Raw genomic sequence first — 17,500 nt, forward strand, 5'->3', positions numbered from 1 at the left:
ATATATATATATATATATATATATATATATATATATATATATATATAAATACACACCTACACACACAAACATATACATACTCTCTAATATACCTGTGTAAGCAACTGCACTCTCCTGCAGAAATATCTCTTAGAAATATAAAGGAGAGCTTTTCTGTTGTAGTAGTTGAAATCGGCTTTGCCTGTCTTTTCTCAGTTGCCCTTCTGCATAATTTACACCCCAGCAACAACAGCTGGTGGCTCGCTCATTGTAACTGTGCATGTCATTGCATATTTATTCTGCGCTATTCACTCGGCCAAACTCTCCGCATCTGTTTATATTCAATATGCTACAGGTGATCTGCAATTCGATATAACATGAATGGTGTGTCACTGCACACCTGAATGATCATCTCTGCTGCATTTGTTGTTGTTGGAAGTGGTAGTCTCTCTCCCTCCCTCCCTCTTTCTGTTTCTCTGCCTTCTCTTCTTGCTCTCTCTCTCTCTTTCTCTCTCTCTCTCTCTCTCTCTCTCTCTCTTTGTTTCTGTGTGTCTTCTTTTCTCTTTTCTGTCCCACCACCTTACATATGGAAGCATATGCATATGAAACCAACTTGGTCATTCATGCATTGAAAAAACAAAATGCATAAAAACACTGGATGAAGTGCTACTGGTCGTGCAACTAGTGATAGGGTTAGGTATAGGGTGATGGTGCTTGTTCATAAAGTGGTGGCAGATGTGTTGGTGCTAGTTCATGAAGGGGTGGTGGTGGTGGTTCATAAGGCATTGGTGATGGTGCTGCTGTTGGTGGTAGCAATCCATTTGGTTGGGGTGGTAGTGGTTTATATAATGTTGAAAGTAATTCATGATACAGAATCATTGATGTTGGGTCATAGTGTTGATGGTGGTTGTACAAGTAGCAGTAGAAGGTGGTAGTCACAGCAGTGTTGTTAGTGTGAATGTGTGTGTGTGTGTGTGGAGGGGCATCACTGATGCTGATATTATTGATGGTAGTGGTTGTGCTATTAATAATTTGTATTAATGTTATTATTGGTGTCAGTGGTGGCGGTGGTGGTGGTGGTGTATAACCCTCGGTCACTCCTAATTGAGAATATATTTGATCAAAGTGATGATCATCGCATCTTTCTTTGTTAGATATTTAAGACTATATTTACATAAACATTTTGTTAGGTCTGATTTGAAAGAGCCTTTGTTGCTATTTTTTGCAGTTCCTGCAACCACATAGAGGCTCCTTTATTTGTTCATTTGTGGTAGGAATGGAAATAGTAGAGATGGTATTGTTTGTGATAATAGTGGTGACATCAATGATTATAATGGTGATGATAGCAGATATTTTTATGCTGTTAATTTCTTGGTGTAAAAGAGTGGTAAATTTGGCAACCTGTTCAAGTATTAGACAAATGCCTTGTGCTGTTTCTTCTTGCTCTTTAGATTCTGAGTTCAAATGTCACTGAGGTTAACTTTACCTTCTATTCTTCCGGAGTCAGTAAGATAATGTACTAGTCAAGTGCTAGAATTAATATAATCAATTGTACCCCTCCCCTCCTTGCCACTCAAACTTCTGTCTTGTGCCTATATTGATAACAGTCACTGTTACTTTCTGAGTGTAAACTGTTTATTGAAATATAAGCCAAATTATGTTGAGTATCATTATTATTATTTTGCATTTACATGTGTATCTGTTGTAACCCTTTGTGTGGTTCAACCTCTTCAGATCAGTTTTCCTCATTTCTTCACATAACTTTCTCCGTGTTTCTCTCTTGCAAATTCCTTACACCACAATTGCTTTGCAGTTCTTTACTCAACTACCCACCCTTTTATACAGATCACATGCCCTTACCAGAGAAGCCTTCTATTTTGCACATTATATCAAATTCCTTTTATATACTGATAATTTCTCACAATATACATAAACAAATGTCATATCTCGCTATCCTTTCATTTATACATGTTCCATCCATCTATTTCACATTATTTTTACCTCCGCCAAGGAAGTAGGTTATGTTTCCATTGGTGTTGGTTTGTCTGTCTGTCCGTCTGTGTGCAAAATAACTCAAAAAGTTGTATATAGTATTTGATGAAACTTGCAGGAAAAGTTGATAATGACACAAGGAACAGATGATGAAATTTTGATAGTGATCTGGGAATTTTTATGGATCCTTGAAGGATTTTTCATTTGTTATATTTACTTTACATTAAGTATTACAATGTTATGTTCTTTGATTATCTCTTTTGAAAACACGTTCATCGTTTGCACATAACCTATGGTAGCGTTGCTGTTTCCAAAGTTTATTTTTATTTCTCTATTAGTAATTTTAATCGCATATCTATCTTAAAATGAGTTGCTTGGCAGACGTTTGTGGAGGATGACATGCCAAGACTTGACAATTGGGATCGACTCAAATAGCTCAGGCTTTGCTCCCTTCACCACCGCTGTGAGCTCTATATCAAGTGTATGAAGTGGAAAATATTCCATCAACATTGCTCATCTTTAAAATTCGTCCAAGGCTTGACCCCTGTGCCATCCATCCACTACAGGAATGTTTGTGTCGTATCACAACACTATGACAGAACTATTTCACCTCAATTGGCCCTGCTCTCTTCAAAATCATGCCAGATACACATAAAGGAGGAAAATGACTTCACGGCATTCAAACGATCCCTAGATGATTACCCACAACAAATACCACCCACATCCAGACATGTCTCTGAAAACAATAATCCTCTGCTTGAATGGACTATGGTTCCCCAAAGCTGATTGTGTATCTCTTCCAGGTGGTGCTATTAAATTAGACATGGCCTGAGTTAACTTCAGCCGAAACTTATGTAATCTAATCTATGCTGTAACCATTTAATCAAAGCATGTCAACATGGGTAGAGGTTGATATCTTAACATTTCTGATGGTCTTAAGTATAAAAAAAGATTATTAAAGATTTATATAGAACTACATTCAGAGTTTGTCTATAAGCTATTGTGTTTAGACCTGGTTTCTATCCTCAAACTGTTCCATTTTGTAGATGCAAGTTTTTTTGTTTTTTTAATAAAGCATTCTGAAATTAGAAAAATCAAAAATCTGCAACCATCTTGGTCCTATGAGTATCGGATAAGAGATTTTCAATTGTGTAAAGAAACTGATTGTGGTGATCATAGTTTTGATGGTGATTGTGGTGAAAGCAGGGACAGATGTTGATAAGCTGAACCAGGTTGGCAAGTGAAACACCATTATTTGTGTATTCTACTGACGTGACAGGAGCCAATGAAAGAGCCTCTATGTAGTCATGTGACCTCGTAGGAATAGCAGCCAACTCTTACCACACCCTACAGAAAGATATTGGTGGCAAGCATAGTGCTGATTACACTATAACTACAAGACACTGTGGTAACAGTTAGAGGTCCTTTGACCATATGTTGCTCGGCCGAATCTGGCCTTTGGCTAGATAACGGTGGTGGGGAGGAACAGTTCAACATTTATAGTCATCCAATTTACATTGTTATGCTGTTGGGTGATTTGTTAGGTGATCAGCAAATTTTCTTGCATCTGAGTATTCCACTCTGGATGTTTTATGAATATGGAACATTAGAGCAGCAAGTAATACGTTTTATTTGCAGCTCTCACTGCAATGAACTCTCATCCATCACCTGGTATGCAGATATATGTGTATATTTCTGTGTGTGTGTGTGTGTGTGTGTGTGTGTGTTTTTGTGTATACATAAAAATATAAACACTATGTCTTTTTAGGTCTTTTATGTCATTCTGTTTAGATATTTACATATTGATGGAGTAACCGGTTTTAGGATGGATGCATGTCTTTCTTTGTAACTATCCAACTGTAGAAGTAGATATTGACTTGCTGTCAGGAAGGCACACTGAAGCAAACCATCATATATGCTTTGTTTTAAGGGTACATATAGGTCAATGAATGTAACAAGTTTTCAGCTTATAACTGTATGATCTATAGTCTAAGTAAGTGTTTTTTGAATTTAGTAAATATTATGTCTGTATGAGTACCTTTTATTTAAACAATGAATCTGTGTCAAATTATCTCTTCCGTCAATGTAAAGAAAGGCAATGTATGTATTCCAAAACTGAATATATTGAACATGCCCATTAAATACTCAATCCGCCATAGACGTCATACAACTGCTTTTTCTTTTTTTTTTTTTCCTTTCCTGTATTATTTCTATTACAAAGGACTCTAATACATACTGGTTTCCAGTGCTATAGTGATGTTACACACTTGTGCAAGCCTTATCAGTTGGTCATCTGACAGACTTTAATGGAAAACCCTAACACATAGCAAATCATAAGATACCTACAAATATTTAGCTTCAATGCCAAAAATAATTACATCTCTTCAGAAACCAAATACTTGGAAGAGGACAATGAAGAAAGTTTTATATTTTTCTTCTTTTCCTTTTAAGTTTTCTAAAATGGGAACAAGGCTAGCTGTTTTGTAGAGGAAGTTAGGTGATTGCAATATCTCTAGTACTTGACCAATAGTATATATTATCAACTGAAAATATGAAAGGCAAAATTAACCTCAATAAGATTTGAACTTTCAATTTTAAGAGTTCAAAGAAATATTGGTTTCAAAATTTGGCACAGGTCTAGCAATTTTGGGTAAAGGGATAGTCGATTACATTGACCCCAGTACTCAAATAGTACTTATTTTATCAATGTCAAAACGGGTGAAAGGCAAAGTTGAGCTTGGCAGAATTTGAACTCACATCATAAAGATAAATGAAATGCTGCTAAGCATTTTGCTTAGCATGCTAATGATTCTGCTGTCTTGACACTTTAAGAGAAATATTGCAAAGTATTTTGTCTAATACTGTAACAACTCTGCCATCAGATGTTGAAGGTTGTACACAACTTACACTGGAGACAACTTGTTGCTTTAGCCTCACTGTTTCTTGTCCAGTGATGCTTTATTGCCATTACTAAGCTCACATTACACATCAAAGCAGCACATCTTGTCCCTATTTCTGTATGTTCTCACAATACCCCTTACTCTTCTGAATGTCGCATTGAATTCCTCATTCTAACTCAATGTTGATGTTCTCTCTGATTGATTTAGTGTACAGGCAACACTGTCCAATAACAGTATCCTACCTCATTGATGTTATACCTCATTGATTCTACCAGTGTTCTACCTCATTGATTTAAGAGACTGATAACGATAATTGAAATCCTTTTGTGTTCTCTGTGGGTATTACAGTATGTGGAATTGTTCGACAAGTGGGAGATTGAACTTGTGTCACTGACTTCCTTTTCTGCAGGAATTTAACCACCTATGTATGTTTACACACCTGTCTTCGTTTTTTGTTTTGATTTTTTTTGTAAATTCCAACTATGTATGTTATGATCCTCACTAGATACACATTATTTTATACACATACACACGCACATGTATTTTTTTTTACTGGCTTCAGTCATTTGACTGTAGCCATGCAGGTGTTTCGGATTTAGTGGCTTTTAGCCAGTCATACCAACCTTAGTACTTAGTTCACGCAGGTATTTTTTCTATTGTTCTATATTGTACCACTTGGCTAAGTTGACATTTTTTGACACGGTATCAGTTTTGTTTTATTAATTCATGGTATTAGATAATACACATAAACACAGATGAACAGACACACACACATATGCATACACATATATATCGACATAAAATACGTGTTTCAGAACAGATTTTGTTGACAAATCTCACTGACTAGATACTAGTAAAGCTGATGCTGCAGTAGAAAAAATTTATATTAAGTACTGCATAATGAGATTAAAGCAAAAAGAGTAATAGATGGTAGTATAAGGAAGAGAATGGGACAGTAGATGGAGACTTACCAGGAACAGAATGTTGGGAGAGGCCAATATGTAGATGCTATACATCTCAACCTCCATCATCATTTTAATGTCCTTGTACCACACTTGCATGGCTGGCTGGCTGGCTGGCTGGCTTTTCCCCAATACTGCTTCTCAACTCAGACCTTACTCGTCCTTTCCATGAGATTCAGTCACTCAACATCAGATTTCACCATTTCTTCTCATGCCTTTCATATTTGCAAGATCCTCCCACTATACTTACTTGGTTCTTCTTTATTTAACTATATCATTCCTCTGTATGTATCACATGTCTACCGACTCGGTCCTCTCTCTTGCACTCTTCACTTTATCCCTTTTGTACAAAGATCTCTTTTTCAGCACGTTTGTGCTCCAATGATCAAGTACACTAACATTACATACTATATGAAATGGGCTTGCCTCATTATATATGTGTGTGTGTGTATACACATACATACATACATACACACAAACACACACACAGATAGACACACATATATAAACATCATCATAGTAGTCATTTTTCCATGCTGGTATGGAAGAAATCTTATTAGGGCAGTTTATATTTTTTATTGGTGGATATTCTCCCTGGTGCCTAGCATAGCTTGCTTTCCAAGTAATGTATTGTTTTGCAATCCACCAGTCCTCATTCATCTAGTGAATTGCAGAACACTCATCTATTGAACTGCAGAATAATTGTTGATGAAACAAAGTAAACGTCCTTTTCTTTCACTCAAATGGGACGAATGACAACATACAGAATTGACACTTCCATATATGTACTCTCTCTCAATCTCTCTCTGTCTCTCTCAAACACACACATGCATGTATAATAAACATCCTTAGAGTTTCCATCTACAAGTTCCACTCTACACTCACCTGAAATTCCACTCAGTAGAGGAGAACCTAAAAAGTATCTGGTTATAAAGTGGAATTTGTAACTGCACAGTGAAGTCTGCTCTTAGTCACTACATTAATGTGTGTGTGTGTGTGTGTGTGTGTGTGTTTATATATATATAAATAAAACAAAATGTTTATGTGAAAAAATCTGCCACTTGTCTAAAATGCTGTATATACTACTATATGTGATTAATATCAGTTGATAAATATTTAAATACACCCTACTACTTATCTCTTCATTTATCAATATCTATAATTGTATTGTATATTGCGAACTGAAGGACAGGAATGCGACATGTTTCAATGTGACATTTCATGAAACTGAAATAGCTATATTTTCAAACCCCAAATGCTTAAATATTTATGTATATTTGAGTGGTATACTCTTAAATGCCCAATACATTTGAAAATTATTAAAAATGTAAATGAATTTATATATGTGTGTGTGCGCACGCACGTTTGTATATGCATGTGTATTTGTATGCGTATGTATATACACATTTATGAGCATGTGTTTATATATGTGTATGTGTGTGTGTGTGTATTTGTATGTATATATATATATGTGTGTATAATCTATATATGTATGTGTGTGTGTGATGGAGTTGCTGGGTGTGTATATATACATATTATTTTAGTCTTGCCATTAGATTTGTCGTTTTTTTTCCTAAATTCCTGTTCTGAAAGCATTTTAAAACTAATATGATAAATATCATTCATGATAATAATGACTTCTAAAATAGACAATAAAAATACAGAAAATTGTTAGTGCATCAGACAAAATGCTTAGCTGCATTTCTTCTGACTTTATGTTCTGAGTTAAAATGATGTTGAGGCTCAGTTAAGTATAATAGCAGTCAAATACTGGGGTTAATATACTCAACCAGCCCCTTTACTTCTAGAAAATTGCTAGACTTTTACCAAAATTTGAAACCATAATCGTCATCGTTGCTGTTATTATTATTATCACTACTACTACTACTACTACTACTCCTACTACTACTACTACTACTCCTACTACTACTCATTTTTCTGCTTTTGGACCTGCTACTTTTTGCTGTTTTGACCTCTGCTCTTGTTTGCTACTCCCCTTTTCCTTTTGTTTTTCTTCTTGTTGCAAATAGAAATTCTTCAATTGGTTTTTACTATTACACATGTAGCAACTGGGTTTCTGCTCTGTAGAAACAGTCTGACAGAACTTCTTACCACACTCTCAATGAGTTACAATTCTGGGATAGCACTGCTGCCATTAAGGGTCATGGGGACCTAGCATCCATATCGACACAATCTAACTCTAACCATATGTTGTTGTAGGTCTCTTTGCACATCACATGGCTATTTTCTCATGCAAATGTGACAGCATCTGTAGGAATATCTCTAACTGTGGTCATCATATAAGTAACACGTAGACAGCTGTGATTATAGGCTATGGGTAGGTCTGCAGTGCACCAGCTTTGCCTAACTCCTTGCTTCATGTTCTGCCTGAAAGGTCTGGTACATGCTTCAATTACAGGAGTACACATCCAGTTGTGCACTGATACAGATCTCTTTCTAACTCTTCTTTTACTGGCCTATGCAGCCTCACCCTTGATGATTGAAAAACATCTTTCTTATTCATCATCATTAACATCATCATTTAATGGTGTTTACCTTGCATGCTGGCATGGCCATTCGTTTTTACCTGCTTTTGTTTCTCTTGAGCTGACTCAAGTTGAGTTTGTTACTTCTTGTGGTACACTACATTAACAAAATTTGAAATGTTGTTGATGATGGTAATATTTCCATTCTCCATATTGACTTGAAATCACATATTGGATAATATGATATGGTTGAAACTATACTAAATATTACCCATAATAAATAAATAGAAAACTAAGTATATAAAGACAATGATCATGGCTGGAATGTCTTTATTGATGGGTGTAAAATGTCGGCCAACATGAGGGTTAAATTAGATAACAACAATAGGCACAGGTGTAGTCATGTGATAAGAAATTTACTTCTCAGTCACATAATTCTGGTTTCAGCCCTTAGGCAAATGTCTTTTACTTTAGTGTTAGGCTGACCAAAGCTTTGTGCATGGATTTGATGGATGGAGACTGAAAAGAGCCTGTTGTATATGTGTATGTGTTACTGTTTCCTTGCTTATACATCATATGATAGTTGTAAATGAATGTAACTGTTGCACTTGCAGTGCCCTTTGTTTCTGATCTCCCATGAAACCATGATAGATACGGAGAGCATTACTTTACTAGGAAGCAGGTGAGGGCTGGTAACAGGAGGGGCATCTGGCCATAGAAAAATCTGCCCCTACAAATTTTGTCTGACCTACCCAAGCATAGAAAAGTGGTCAATAAATGGTGGTGATGATGACGAATATCAAGCAAGAACTCTGAAATATCCAATTCTTTATAAATCTAATGTAAAGCCAGTGAAAAGAAATATCTTCGGAATGAAAGAATGAAAACTGATGCTTATTTCTTTCAAATACATTCTCTAATTATTCATTCTTTCTATGTTGAAGTGAAATAAAAAAAAAGTACAAAATACAAAAGTAGAGTTAGAGAGAAAGAAAAAAATAGGAGAATATTTGTAAGCTCATAGCTTTACAAAAGAAAATATTCAAGATATCTAATTTCATAGAATAAAATTCATTATGCATAACCTAGTTTCTTTTTAGTAATTTTTATGGTCAGATATGATGACAGAGGAACTTATTTTTTATTCACAACAAATCACTCACAAAAGAACGCAAAAGGTGTTATAGTTGTAAACATACACATACACCACATATCACTTACTTGGGCACCCACACCCATGCAAATATTCTTAAATACTCTCAAATTTGCCTTTACACACACTCACCACATAAGCTTACATGCAGAACCACGCAGACACACAAATAAAGAAGTTCAAATATGCAAAAATGATTGAAAACCATTCATTTACATACTTCTGTGGCTTTGTGTATGTGTTTTCATACATTTTTTACAACAACAATAATAATAATAATAATAATGATAATAATGATTTCTGATTTAAGCACAATGCCAACAGTTTTGAACAAGGGAGATGGGCAAGTCAATTACATTGGTCCCCAGTACTTGACTGATACTTTATTTCATAGCTCCTAAAAGGACGAAAAGTAAAGTTGACGTCTGTGGAATTTGAACTCAGAATTTAAAGAACTGGAAGCAGTGCTGCTATGCATTTTGAGTAATGTGCTAACTAATCTGCCAGTTGGCAATTTAGGCCAAGATGACGAAATTAGTTGATACCATTATTCCCAATACCTGATTGGTACAGTATTGTATTGATTTCAAATGAATGAAAGTCAAAGATTATCTCTGCTGGATTTGGGCCTCCATCATGAAGAGCCAAAAGAAATACCAGAAGGCATTTTATCCAAAGTTCATCACCTTAAGATTAATAATATTGTTTATAATGTAGCCATCAGGCCAGAAATTTAGGGAGGGATCAATTAAATCAGGCCTCACTTCACTGGTACTTAGACTATTGAAGAATGAAAGGCGTAGTCAACTTCAGCGGCATTCAAACTCATATAAATTATAGGTACCTACATATATAAATATCCCTTTGTATTAAGTACTATTATTTCATATTTCTACATGAAAAAACACTCACACAAATGCATGCTTACACACTGCAAATAAGCCAGTACCAATATTTCAAGTCACATGACTTTCTTTAAGAGCAAGTATTTCCCTGAAAAGAGCACGAGACTTGAAATGTTGATAACATCTCGGAGAATATATCAAAACTATAAAATTATATTTTACATGTATTGAGTTACTCTATAACTGATTGGGTTTGTCTTTCAGTTGAGTTTCATACATGCATGCCAATGTACATCCATACACACACACATATCCACATGACCAGGTTATAAATTCACATTTATACCAAAAATAATTGATGCACTTGGTTTTGTAAGTAAATGTCTAAGTGCAGTCTGGATAAGCTGTAATTTTCAAGGAAAGAAATCAACTGGCTAACACACACGTTACATATACATTCTGTGAGCAGAACAGTAAAAATATGTAAGACTTTTCTTAAGTTCAAAATGAGAATTTGTTTTTTTTTGTTATCTACATTCCACTGATGGAGCTTGTGTCTTTGTTAGAAACCAGCTCCTTCCATACAGAAAGATTCCAAATAATTAAAAATAGGACACACACACACACTTACTCTTGCTATGCACTGATATATTTCTTCATCTATGTTCGTAGACACTACTCTTACACATGGTGGCTCCTTCCAGTAATTCCAAATTACAAATGGCAGCAGATGTGAATGTCATGCATGTGTGTTGTATTTGTATGTTTGTGAGAGAGAAAGAGGTTGTTGGTGAAAGCTCATTATTTTGATATATATATATATATATATATATATGTGTTTATTTATTTATGTCTCTTAATAATATATATATAATATTCATCTTTCATATTTATCTAGGTTACTGTCAATGTTATAAAGAGAGTAGGGTAGAATTAGCCAACCACATAACTAACTGGCAATGTTTTGCCTTCTTTCAATTCAAACATCCACAACCTAAAAACATTGATGCCAGTCAGTGTTGGCATTAAGTAATTAATCAGTTAATGAAAGAGTACAATTGTCATGAGGAGTGAAGACCCTTTCTCTTCTTGAGAGAACAAGGATTGTAGAGAAATGTTGCTGCTTTAACTCTTTTGTATTCCGATTACTTTGTCAAATGTAATACTTATTCACATTTTTAAAATTAATCTTTCATTATCTCATAGCTTTGAGATGATGTGATTGTTTATATTTTAGAGTGACATTTAGGGTTGGTTTGAGAGATTGGATCTGGATGGTTTGGACACACAAGAGGTAGAATATTGAGACTAAATGTAGCTGGTTAACATGCTAGGGGTTAATATGATTTTAATATACTTTAAAAGAATAGTTAAAGTTACATTTATTACAAGGGACTGTTAAGAATAGGGGCCAGTGTTGTACTAGAAGGGACATTGTTTACATGTTAAGGTAGCTGTATGATACTTGGTTCCATTTGTTAGTTATACAACTTTTGAATGATTTAAAGGAATCAGTTGTCCTTTTCCTCCTCCTCCTTATCATCATCAGTGTTATCATTTTTATCGTCATCATAGTCATCATTGCTGCCATCCACATCATGGTCATCATTGTCATCATTATCATTATCATTATAGTTGTTGTTGCCTTATCATCATTGATGTTACTGTCATTTTATCATCATTATTGTCATTATTATCTTAGTCATCATCATCATCATCATCACCATCTACTATTGCCATAACCATGAAAGCCTGCTGGCATCAGGCATATTGGGTTAATATTATTCTAAGTTAGAGCACTTAATTTCTAACTGAGTAGACTGGAGCAACATGAAATGAAGTACCTTGCTCAAAGACACAGTGTGCTGGTTTGTCTATGAATCGAAACCACAAACTTATGATTGTGTATGTAACATCTTAACTCTAGGCCACATATCTTCACAAATAAATACATACAAATATAAAAGTAATTAGATATAGCATGTATTCAAGACAGTAGTTAGTAGTTAGTAGAGGAAATGTTCACTGTTCACATTGTTTAGATCATCTATGATGTTTTTTAAAAGCTTCAGAATTATATACCAGTCAGATTTGAATCCTGCTTTTTTTTTTCATTTCAAATTTTTATTTTTAAATGCTTTATCTATATGTTCTTTTAAGCCCCAAGTCATATCCAAGTGAGCAGGTTTTTCATCAAGTTTCCCAACTGTCAATTGTTTTCATACAGAATGTATTCCATAACCATCCCATTAAATTTTTTAATAGTGTACCCTTTTCTAAATTATCTAATGCATCTTTTTTTCATTCTTTTGATTGGTAGAGTATGGTTTGAGGAAGATTTGGCTCCTATTTCTAGCAGGTGAGGTATCCGTCTATATATATTTTCTGCTGGTATAGTCTAATTCTTCTACTTCATTTAAACCTGAACAACTGGTCTATGTGTGCGTGCGCATGTGTGTGTGCATATGTGTGTGTGCACGTGTGTGCATGCTCAAACAGAGTCCCTCTGTTGCAAGTATCCAGGCTCACAGAGTTCACCCCAACACTATACTAGCCAATGTGTTTGTGTTTCCTTCTTTTCCAAATCAGTAAGGTGTCATTTTAAAGGGATAGGGTCACTATTACTTGTAGATTGAGCAACAGTGTATAGTTTTGTCACTTAGCTTGTGTCCTGTAAGCAGTTCTTTCACTTGCGAGTAAGGACAGTTTGATAATATACACCGTGCTTTCACCAATTGGTTTCAGTGCATATCTATATTTGTGAACAGATATATACAATGTTTGAACCCTTTCACTGTTGACCTAACAAGAACATCGTGTATGTGTTAGCTGGAATAAGAGAGAGTTGCAACAATACTTGACTGCTGTATATTTTAAGCCAAGCAGACTGGAGCAACATGAAACAAGTGTTTTGCTGAAGGATATAACATTCAACCTTATGATTGTGAGTCCAACACTTTAACCACTCAGCTATTTGCCTTCAAAATTGAGAAAGTATGTACCCTTGGTATTTCAGAATTAATCTTGGTAATATTCATATTTCCACTTTAGAAAGTGACTTTAGAAAGTGAGATTTTATGTTCCCAAAAGGAATTGCTTATTCAATTATTGAGATTGGATAGTAATTTAGTAGGAAAAATTAGAACATTGGGTGGAGTTTTGCTTTACAAATTTTAATTTTATCCCAGCCTTCATGTCCAAATACCATCAGGTTTGACATCAGGATTTTATGTGTCCAGCATCAATAAAATGAGTACCACATTCTATTATAATGTGGTTGATTTAATACACCACTCTCCTACCTAATTCTTGATTCTTATAGAAAAATTGATCTGGTGCCAAGTCTAAAGAAATCATTATGTATTTATTGAGACAATTCTTTTACAAAAGAATGATGGCCTTTCTCCAACTAAATGACAAGGAGATTCCTTGGCTGGAGTTTAGACAACATCAAACATTTATGTCCACGTGTATGTATGTGCATATGTATATATGGATGAATGGCTATATAAATAGATGAGCAGTGCTTATAATACCCATGTTTCTTTGTACTACTGTTCATTGGAACATGTCCCATTCAGTTCTAATATGTTTGCTGTAACTGATGCTGCTGATGTATGCATTAATATGCCATCATCAACATCAACATTCTATGATTATCAAACTATGCACCTTCACTCTACCAAGTGGGCTTTATCTTATGCGTGTGTGTGTGTGTGTGTGTGTATGTATATATATATATATATATATATATATATATATATATATATATATAAGCAACAACATTGAAAGGACAGTTCTGAGTTTCTCAGTAAGCATGCTGTGAGATGCATTTTGCATCAGCAGGCATGACATTTGTAGATGTATGTGCCATTATTTCGTAAGAACTTGATGACATTGATATTGCATGCTGCATATAAGTGCGTGATGAGCTAATGGTCCAGGGAATCCACATATACGACGTATTATATTGTTAATGGTTTGATATTTGTCTTGTCTTTAACTGTTTGTTTTCTTTTTTCTGTGATTGCTGTGACAACACACACACACACACACACACACACACACACACACACACACACACATCACATGTATATATGCACATAGCTACACATACAAACATATTTACACAAATGCATACATACATGTTGTTGTAACTGATGTTGCGTGTGATATATATGTATTACTCTTAGTCTTTCACTGTTTCTAGCCAATGGAACTGGCCTTACTAAACCTCTAAGATCAAGTATATATTTGCATAATGTAAACATTCTTTGTATATTGATATTTTTATAATGAAATTTATATCTTCCTTGTCCATGAAACCAGAGTATGGATTGCATCCATTACCATACAGAGGATTGTACAAGGCCAATACTAAGGTAGAAAAGGGTCTCTAATGCCCACAGCAGAACAAAGGATTGATCTTGAAAGACGGATTTCAAAGGCCCCTCAGTACTTTGTAAACATTGCAATAAAAAAAGATAGTGATATCTGTACAAAAAAGCATGCAGTGAGACCTGCACATTGAGATGTGCCGCTGTTGATTTGTGATTTTGTCAGAAAGAACATATTCGGCCGGAGTGCTACATAATCAGTTAGACCGAAACTCTAGTACTTGACTGGTGTTCTGTTTTTCAACCTTGCAAGAGTAAAAGACAAAGTCAAGACAAGCAGAATTTGAACTCAAGACATAAAATAGATGTAACTAACTAATACTGTAAAGCATTTTGTCTGGCATCGATATTCCATCATCTTCATCATCATCACTTATATCTGTGTTTCATGCTGGCATGGGTTGCATGGTTTAACAGGAACTGGCAAATCAGAGGATTATGTTGAATTCTACTGTTCGCTTCAGAATAGTCTCTACAACTAGATGCCTTCTGTTATGCCTACCACTTTACAGAGGGTACTGGGTATTTATTATATGCACCAGCACTGGTAAGGTTATCAAGTAACTTCCAAGACAAGACCCCCTCAACTGAGGTGGGTGTAAAACTGAGGGAGGTGTTTTAGTGCCAAGTGATGAGAGGTTAGGATAAAATATAGGTATGGAAACGGGTGTCTTGCAGTAGAGCAAGTTGCATGGCTACTCTAGTTTGAAAAACGAGAGAGAGAGAAGAAGGTGAAAATATGGGGCACACTGTCAAGTTTCAGGGAAGGGTCTATAAGTGCGGTGGTATAGTGGATTGGATTAAATTAGTGGGTATAAAATTTCTTGAAAGAGCAAAAGGAAAGTGGAAGACTGTGATGAGTACATGTATAAACTGGGAATCAGTGGCAATGGCTGGCACATGCAGAATACCATTACTAATACGATTATGAATACATTGTTGTTTAACCCTTGGCCATCCCAATTAAGCAAACCTATGAACAGTAGTGTTCCAGCTGTATTGTTGCATGGTCAAAGATCAACAGTTGATTGAATTCATGGACGCTTCAGGGAGTGTGACAAAATATTAAGATTCTATATTCAATCCTGTCTCAAGCCTATGATGAAGAGCATGTGGAAATGCTACAATCCTGGATTGAACCTCATTCAAATGCTTGTTTTTCAACCAGTTTAGCTGTACTGATTGCACATAAACATTCTTATTCATATGTTTATGTGGTGATTACACATACACAAACGTGTGTGTGTGTCTGTATATATACACATGCATGTGTGTACATATAGATATATGTATATGTGTGTGTGCATATATATATATATATATATATATACACATATGTGTGTGTGTATATATGGACGCATAAGAAGAAACTCCATAAGATGTACTCAGTGTAAGCTATGGATGCATAAGAGGTGCAGCAACATCAAAGGAAGGTTGACTGGGAAGATAGCTGTTGTGTGAGGCAGATGCACAGGGGCAATAAACACCACAGATGCTCAAAAAACTGATTCCATCACATGCCAGTGGGAGAAACTAGAAATAGTTGGTAGCTTCTGCTACCTATGTGACCAAATCTGTAGTGGGGGTGGATGCTCAGAGAGCATTGCCACTAGAATAAGAATAGCCTGGGCAAAGTTCAGAAAGCTCCTATCTCAACTGGTGACAAAGTGCCTCTCGCTCAGAGTGAAATGTAGATTGTATGTTGCATGTGTGCGAACTGCTATGCTACACAGCAGTGAAACATGGTCCATGACTGCTGAGAACATGCGTAGGCTCAAACAAAATAAAGTTAGTATGATCTGCTGGATGTGTAATGCCAGTGTGCACACACGACAGAGCGTAAGCACCCTGAGAGAAATGCATAAGAAACATCATATGTGGTGTGCAAGATAGAAGACTGCACTGGTATGGTCATGTGCTATGTATGGATGAGGAGAGCTGTGTGAAGAAGTGTCACTCCCTAACAGTGGAAGGAACCTGTGGGAGAAGGAGACCCAGGAAGACATGGGATGTGGTAGTGAAACATGACCTTTGAACGTTGGGCTTCTCAGAGGCAATGACAAAAGACCGAGGCCTCTGGAGTTATGCTGTAATTGAGAAGACCTGGCAAGGAAAGTGAGATCACAGCCATAGCCTATACCCGTGTCATATAACCAGCCCATTTAAAAAGTGCCTTTGAATCATCAGGTGACATGCCAGGCTTGAGGAGACCTATTGAGTCAAGAAAATCAAATCAAATCACAATCAAATGGAAATTGTAGTTGTGGATGATACCAGTGCTGGTGGCACACAATAAGCACCATTCATGCGTGGGTCACCTGATTGGCTCCCTGTGCCAGTGGTATGTAAAAAACACCATCCGGACATGGTTGATGCCTGCCCCCCTCACCCTAACTGGCACCTGTGCTGGTGGCACATAAAAAGCGCCATCTGAACGTGGCTGATGCCAGTGCTGCCTGACTGGCTTCTGTGCTGGTGGCATGTAAAACGCACCCACTACACTCTCTGAGTAGTTGGCGTTAGGAAGGGCATCCAGCTGTAGAAAGATTGCCAGATCAGATTGGAGCCTGGTGTGGCCTCCTGGTTTGCCAGTCACCAGTCAAATCGTCCAACCCATGGAAAACGGATGTTAAATGATGACAATGATGATGATGATACATACATAGATGTATATATATGCATATATATATATATATATATATATATTTGCTACTTTTTAATAAAGTATGCATACACACACACACACACACACACATATATATATATATCTGAATGTGCATGTGTAA

At 35.9% G+C, this 17,500-nt stretch overlaps 1 protein-coding gene across 1 annotated transcript in view; it reads left to right on the forward strand.

Moving 5' to 3' along the window:
* The window catches only part of LOC106867420 (zinc finger CCCH domain-containing protein 10-like), a gene marked incomplete at its 3' end in the record, with an annotated part of 466,330 nt that overhangs the window by 424,643 nt on the left and 24,187 nt on the right, over positions 1-17,500 (forward strand). Inside the window, exon 4 of the mRNA XM_052969910.1 lies at positions 12,638-12,676. The remainder of the gene's footprint in view (positions 1-12,637; positions 12,677-17,500) is intronic.

This window comes from Octopus bimaculoides, chromosome 8 (genome assembly GCF_001194135.2).
Source record: "Octopus bimaculoides isolate UCB-OBI-ISO-001 chromosome 8, ASM119413v2, whole genome shotgun sequence".
Lineage (NCBI taxonomy): Eukaryota > Metazoa > Mollusca > Cephalopoda > Octopoda > Octopodidae > Octopus > Octopus bimaculoides.